The 8,108-nt window shown below is 35.8% G+C and overlaps 1 long non-coding RNA gene across 1 annotated transcript; it reads left to right on the top strand.

Annotated features, from left to right (window-relative positions):
- The first annotated feature begins 4,393 nt into the window (after window positions 1–4,393).
- On the top strand, window positions 4,394–7,354 carry LOC121302086. Its single transcript, XR_005947684.1, has 4 exons — window positions 4,394–4,452; window positions 4,727–4,786; window positions 5,054–5,112; window positions 7,294–7,354. It is a non-coding gene; the product is annotated as an uncharacterized LOC121302086 (long non-coding RNA).
- Window positions 7,355–8,108: the final 754 nt, after the last annotated feature.

Consider the following 8,108-nt stretch of genomic DNA (forward strand, 5'->3'; position numbering starts at 1 on the left):
TGTCTGAATAGTTTTTGTGGAAGGCTACTGCTGCACTATGAACGATTTGCACATGACTTGCATACAGTACATGAACACTAAGCCCTCACATTCATCAACACTGGACAGTGTGTGTTCCAGTAAACAGAAACGAAACAAAAAGGAGACATGTTCTGTAGTAATATAATAACCCTGAACAATTTTTGTACAACTTAAAATGTTCGGTAGAGCTTTAAGTACAAATGAACAATAAATAAAGAAGCTCACTGAGGTACAGTATGGAGAGATTGATGCTAAGCATAATAATTGCTATAATAGAGTTTTAATCAGTGGGTGTGGGAGCAAACCAAACTATTCATTGGAAAAAGAGCTAATCTGCAATAATTTTATAGCCAAAGAGCGTAATTAGATTGTAGTATTACTTATTACTGGACAAGGCTGCTTACAGAACTGGGACCAATGAACAGACTGGGAAAATGTTGATAGATATAAACACAATTTATTGATACTTGCTGGAAAACAATTGACTGTTGTTGGCTGTTGGAAAATTGGCAGAAGCAACAGGAGCAGCTTGTCCAGGAGTAGGCAGACAAAAATATATTGGTGAGGGTAATGTGCTGCTTGTAAATAATAGAAATGCTTTTGCAGTTGTTCTAGTGACATTGCCAGTTGCCATTAAGAAATACTAATTTTAACCATACATAGAACTAGACTTAATCAAGGGAAATATGAGAAAACCTTTGCAGTGTGATTGCACTTCCTCCTAATCACTGTCTGTACTGTTTAACGGAGAAATAAAAAAACATTTAGTTAAGCAGTAGTTTTCCATTAAAATATTTGAATTGACTGCAAATCATATATGATACAAGTTCTGACTATCTGAAAGAAAAATATATACATTTTTGCATTGTACTGAGTGGCTATCTGACAGCAAGTATGGTGAAAATCAGCTTGTATCATACACATTATGATATATATAGAAAGTCTACACCCCCTTTCAAAATGTTCACCTTTTGTTGCTTTATAGCCTGGAATTAAAATGCATTCATTTTTTAAAATTTATCTGCACATCCTACCTCACAATTTCCAAGTGAAAAAAATATTCTAGAAATTTGTATAAAATTAATTAAAAATAAAAACTGAAATAGCTTGGTTGGATAAGTGTTCACCCCCCTTGTAATAGCAATCTTAAATTAGCTCAGGTGTAACCTGCAAAGCTGTTGAAAGGCACAGATCTGGGGATGGGTATAAAAGAATATCAAAGGCCTTGAATATCCCTTGGAGCACTGTCAAGATGATTATTAAGAAATGGAAGGTGTTTGGCACCACCTAGACCCTGCCTAGATCAGGCCATCCTTCCAAACTGGATGACCGAGCAAGAAGGAGACTGATCAGAGAGGCTACAAGGAGGCCAGTGGCAACTTTGCAAGAGCTACAGGCTTTTATGGCCAAGACTGGTCAAAGTGTGCATGTGACAACAACATTCTAAGAACTCCACAAATATGGTCTGTATGGTAGGGTGGCAACAAGGACGCCATTACTCAAGAAAGCCCACCTGCAATCCCATTTGAAGCATGCACAAAAACACTCAGGAGATTCTGTAGCCACGTGGCAAAAGTTTTGTGGTCTGACGAAACTAAAATTGAACTTTTTGGCCTAAATGCAAAGCTTTGTTTGGCGCAAACCCAACATAGCTCATCACAAAATGAACACCATCCCTACTGTGAAGCATGGTGGTGGCAGCATCATGTTATGGGGATGTTTCTCATCGGACTTGTCAAGAAATGTGAAAAAAGTTCAAGGGGCTGTAGACATTCTGTTTATTTGTTTATATATATATATAGTGAACAGACTGGCTGTAATTTTGGTTTGTGCCCCTTTAAAAATGTGACCCAGAAATAAAAACTTTGTTTTTAAGCGCTTACGCACTTTAATTCAAAATCCAAACAAACACAAAAAGAAACAAACAAAATCCTAGCTCCCTCGGAGCACTAACTAAACATTAGCAGGTCCCTGACTAACATGCAGGACAGCTAAGCTGTTTACCTGCCGAACAAAACATACACACTTTTGACAACAAAAACTTTTAAACCAAATGTAGGTTTTATCTCTATAGCTGCACCAATACTCAAACTCTTCACTGTACAGCCACACTACAGAACAAACTGGCTGCACTCTTTAAATACCCTGTACCTGGATCTAATTTACAATTACCTCAAGATGCAGGGGACAATTAACAAATAATACAAGTAACAAACAAATGATACAATTAACAAATAAATTAAAAAAAACATGCATTTTAACATGTTTTTAGGCAAGGAGGTATCTGACCCTCCCCCTGCCACCTTCCTATATATATATATATATATATATATATATATATATATATATATATATATATAGGTACACACACACATACAGTACTGTGCAAAAGTTTTAGGCAGGTGTGAAAAAATGCTGTAAAGTAAGAATGCTTTCAAAAATAGACATGTTAATAGTTTATATTTATCAATTAACAAAATGCAAAGTGAGTGAACAGAAGAAAAATCTACATCAAATCAATATTTGGTGTGACCACCCTTTGCCTTCAAAACAGCATCAGTTCTTCTAGGTACACTTGCACACAGTTTTTGAAGGAACTTGGCAGGTAGGTTGGCCCAAACATCTTGGAGAACTAACCACAGTTCTTCTGTGGATTTAGCAACTCATTTGCTTTTCTCTCTTCATGTAATCTCAGACAGACTCGATGGTGTTGAGATCAGGGCTCTGTGGGGGCCATACCATCACTTCCAGGACTCCTTGTTCATCTTTACGCTGAAGATAGTTCTTAATGACTTTCGCTGTATGTTTGGGGTCGTTGTCATGCTGCAGAATAAGTTTGGGGCCAATCAGATGCCTCCCTGATGGTATTGACCATTAATTCTGACCAAATCCCCAACTCCATTTGCAGAAATGCAGCCCCAAACTTGCAAGAAACCTCCACCATGCTTCACTGTTGCCTGCAGACACTCATTCGTGTACCACTCTCCAGCCCTTCGGTGAACAAACTGCCTTCTGCTACAGCCAGATATTTGACTCATCAGCCAGCCAGATTTTGACTCATCAGTCCAGAGCACCTGCTGCCATTTTTCTGCACCCCAGTTCCTGTGTTTTCATGCATAGTTGAGTCGCTTGGCCTTGTTTCCACGTCGGAGGTATGGCTTTTTGGCCGCAAGTCTTCCATGAAGGCCACTTCTGACAAGACTTCTCCAGACAGTAGATGGGTGTACCAGGGTCCCACTGTTTTCTGCCAATTCTGAGCTGATGGCACTGCTGGAATCTTCCGATTGCGAAGGGAAGTAAGCATGATGTGTCTTTCATCTGCTGCAGTAAGTTTCCTTAGCCAACCACCGCGTCTACGGTCCTCAACGTTGCCCGTTTCTTTGTGCTTCTTCAAAAAAGCTTGGACAGCACATCTGGAAACCCCTGTCTGCCTTGAAATTTCTGCCTCGGAGAGACCTTGCTGATGCAGTATAACTACCTTGTGTCTTGTTGCTGTGCTCAGTCTTGCCATGGTGTATGACTTTTGACAGTAAACTGTCTTCAGCAACCTCACCTTATTAGCTGAGTTTGGCTGTTCCTCACCCAATTTTATTCCTCCTACACAGCTGTTTCTGTTTCAGTAAATGATTGTGTTTCAACCTTCATATTGAATTGATGATCATTAGCACCTGTTTGGTATAATTGTTTAATCATACACCTGACTATATGCCTACAAAATCCCTGACTTTGTGCAAGTGTACCTAGAAGAATTGATGCTGTTTTGAAGGCACAGGGTGGTCACACCAAATATGGATTTGATGTAGATTTTGTAGATGTAGATGTTAAACTACAATAGAATCAACCTGCTTTAGTACTACTGTAGTCAAAGTTGTTTATAAAAGTGGAAAACACTAGTGGAGGCTTTTAGTTAGTTGTTTATGCTCAGAACATTGATATATATTGTAACTTCTGAATGTGTCTAAGACTTTTTTGCAGCAGTTTATAAATATTAATAATAATAACAGCAGATAAGTTATGTAGACTCATTATGTTTTATTACACAGATTTTAGAGTTTCAGGGGAAACATAAGAAAAGGATGCTAGCATACTACAAACAAAAGGTAACTGGTTCTTCCTATATTTCATTAGATCTTATTTGTGTATGAGTTCATTCAAATGAATTTTTTCAGGTCTGTTTAATGCTCTAAACGGCGGCAGATGTGAACCTGCAGGAGTGATTTTATTATTAACTTCACTAAGTACAATACAAATTCAGTGAAAAAAGGTCTGTGATAAGAGTAGATTTATGTTGTGTAGTCTATTTTGCCATTTTTTAAATTGACCAGTTTCCCCTCTATAAACATTGTCACATTATTGTGATTTTCAAATCTAGAGTTCAGTGTTAGAAGCGTCCCTGCTGAAGGTGAAACAAGATATACAACAACTAAACAAGTAAGATTCCTGCTTGTAATCATTTCTATGTGCATTTAAATCCTGGTAAATATAAATTACTGTAGTAATACACAAAACAGTACTTCCTTGGATTTTTCCATGTACCTAAATTATTTTAATAGTTCTGAACATGACAGTAGTGATTATCCTTTTCAAAGATAATGGTATATCCTTTGCACTGGTGCACATTATTAATACATTTAAACCATACCCTGCAATATTTTTTATGCAACTGTTTTTAAAGGGGGTAAATAAGTATCATTTATTTTCAAAGGAAAGTTGCTGAACAGAAGTTCTACATTGCTAAACTAGAAAGTTCGCTGCATCTTCAAAGGTAGGTTATTTCTCTTTGCAGCCAATGTACTAATAAAGATTTTGTATATGAGGTGTAACCAGGTAGTCTTCCAAGTCAGATTATAGCATTCATAATTAAAAACTTAGTTTGTGGTAAATTTAGAAAAACTAAATATGTTTTTCAATATATTCAATGAAGCCAAGACTTCCAGCCTTTGTGACCAGATAGTAGTCTGGTTAATTGACAAAAACCTACCAGAGAATGAACACCAGGCTGTACTGTAATATCACTTTATTTTATTTGTAGTTTGAGGACATCGCAGTACTCCTCTCGAATGTCTCCTGCTGGTGTAAACCCCATGTCAAGTAAGCGCATAAAATGTATAAATACAGTCTAGACTGTATTACTTCTATTTGTTAAAAAATAAATTAAAAAAAATAGTAATTTCTGATTATTAACTTGCTTTCTGATTTATGAAGTTTTTGGGTCTGAATCTCAGGGCATTTGAATATCAAAATGTTCATTATTTTGACAGAAGCACATTTTATAGATTTGTTTTTTTCAGCCTTGCCTTGTTGACCTGCATTCCCCAGCACTGATTTAAAAATAATAAGACAAAAATAGTTTTTACAGCTGATTATATCTTTTTGTAGGTGAGATTTTGAGTATTTGTAAGTTTGATCTTGATTTTGTGTAAATTCTATATACTATTGAACAATATTTAATCATTTATGCCATATTACATTTTCTGCTTCCCTGTTGGGGAAAGAACAATCATGCAGTTGCAGTCATACTTTCTCTCTCACTGTACTTCAGTCCAACTTTATTTCAGGTCTAATGTGCCAAGATATTGGGGGAACAAAGCACATATTTTCTAGCTTGTTTTGCCAAAAAAAAAAAAAAATTAAAAGAAATAATTCTAACAAGCGTAGGGAGAAGAATCCATTTTTTTTCTTGCTCACTTCTCATATTGCATTTCAAATGTAATCAATGGATTAGGTTAGTATGCTTTTAAAACCTTTGGCACATGTAACAGAAGTTTAGTTACAGTGTATGGTTGTGATAGATCACTGTTTTCTTTGATGACACAGAAAACTGAATCATTTCACAGTAATCTTTAGAGGGTATTTGGAGAAGTTCCAATTACATTTTATGGCTTGTATTGTCAAATTATTACTAATTCAGGTTATCCTCGTAATTTAAGTGATTTACAGTTTCTTTCTTTATACAGAGAAAAAAATAAACCACTGGAAAAGAACCCAGAGGGAAGCATTATAAATGTGGCTGTTTGTAATTAGTTTTTGTTTTAGATGTAACTGATAAACCCAGATAAAACACCCCTAAAACAAACAGAAAAAGTGTACACAGAAGCAGTTTACTTGTTACTTCGGTCAATTAAGCACATTCATTATACAGTTTACTGTATTTTGTTGCAATACAGATATAGCAATACACTGTGGGTCCAACAGTGTTACTCAATTATATTAATTTATTGGATGCCTCAACACACCAAAACTCCACAATAGTTCTGAAGCTGAGCTAACTGTTCAATTTGCCTTTTGGACAAAATAAAAAATAGTCCTGATGAATACCAATTTTGTCCTATCAGAAAAAGCCTATAAATGTAAAACAATAAACACAGAAAAACAGAAGCCCTATTTATAGTATTGTACTTGCGGGAAGGATTATCCATTTGTTACTGAACTTAAATTTCTTGTTTTGTAATCCGGAGGAAATAGGTGACCAAGGGGAAATCTAGTGTGCTTTTGCCATGGTTGTGCTGCAATAAATTGTGCTGCAAATAGCTTTGTCCTAAAGCCATACAGTGCCATAAGAGATTTACGATTATACTGTAAATAGAGTATAATCGTAAATCTCGAAAAACTACTCACTTCTAAATCTTTTGTAGTCGTTTTTGTATTACTTTAGTATAAATACATGTTAATTTGGATTCATATGTTGTTTTTTTCTGACTTTATGTGAACGAAAAGACACACATTTTCCCGTTTTCCCATTGGAAATAGTGATATTTTGAAATATCACCGTCCTGGTCACAAAAGCAAAGTTTGTAGGGAATAATAGCCATTTTCTATACTTTTGAGGCATAAGCAATTAGGAAATAACACTTACTACCCAGGAACAAAAATTGTGTTACATAGTGTTATCAGTGTTATAGAAATTCTGGAGACAAAAACTGTGCCCTTCACTTCGACCTATAACCTAAGCTGGCTGCCATATTGGGATCATGTGACTTTTCGGTTTCTAGATTAAAAAAAAAAAGATCTAACGATTTGTATTCTGTGATTTTCTTGGTCAAGGTAAGTGGTGGGTAATGTTCAAGAAAAGTTAACCCTTTTGTCGTAATAGTTTTATAAAACTGACGTCACCACTATCAGGCCTCAAATCTCTTGAGTCTAATGTGGCTGCCAAATTGAGGTGAAGGGAAACAGAACACACAGCTGTGTTTTATCGGGTCTCGGGTTCACAGAAACCCTAATATCTAGTTAGTAATAGTTTTTTTTTTTTCCTTCTTTTTTGTACTGTAGCACCTTTAGGTAATCAGATGCCTTTTTCCTCACTGAAACTCTCACGGCCATCATCTTCTGAGATGTAAGTAAAACAAGTAAAAGCTGTATTGGTAGGTCTATTCGGATTCCACATTATATAGCAGGGAACCAAATATACTTGTGCGCTGGATCTGGACTTTTTTAATGCAAGCTTTTTTTTTGCTAGTCCTGGGCAACTTGTCGAAAGAAAATAAAAGTAAAATCTATACAGGTGCAGTAGAAAAAGGGATGTTGCACTACCGGTGTAAAATTGCTGCAATGTATGGAAGATAATGTGTTTATAATAATACTTGTTTCCAGTAATGTAGACACAGCAATTCTAAAATTTAGTAATCTTGTTCATTCTGTGTTTTCTTCTAGAGTGGGAGAAATGGAAGTTGATATGCGACCACCATTAAGAAAAGTATGCACAGTATGTGTTAAACTTTAATATGTATATAACTTGCCACAAGATGAACGATACAGGAACACTTTAAGGGGATTCTTTTTTTTGTAAACCCTCTCCATTTTCCCTACCCTTCTAGATGGCCCTCACTCTGAAATGGCTAGATAGTTTTCTGACAACAGCCATAATTCCCCCATCACTATTAAATTTTTCTAAAATTGGATAATGTGTTGACATTTTTATCGTTAACGATGCAAATCAAGGTCCAGAAACAGGTGTACAGTTATAGAAAATATATTGAGTTACCTGTATGTGATCTGAATGGTACTATTTTATTCCAAGGATGCGCTACATTTAAGTAGTGATGTACATGTAGGAACATTTTCATTTCAGGTTTGCATGTGTTTCT

This window comes from Polyodon spathula, chromosome 1 (assembly GCF_017654505.1).
Source record: "Polyodon spathula isolate WHYD16114869_AA chromosome 1, ASM1765450v1, whole genome shotgun sequence".
Taxonomy (NCBI): Eukaryota; Metazoa; Chordata; class Actinopteri; order Acipenseriformes; family Polyodontidae; genus Polyodon; species Polyodon spathula.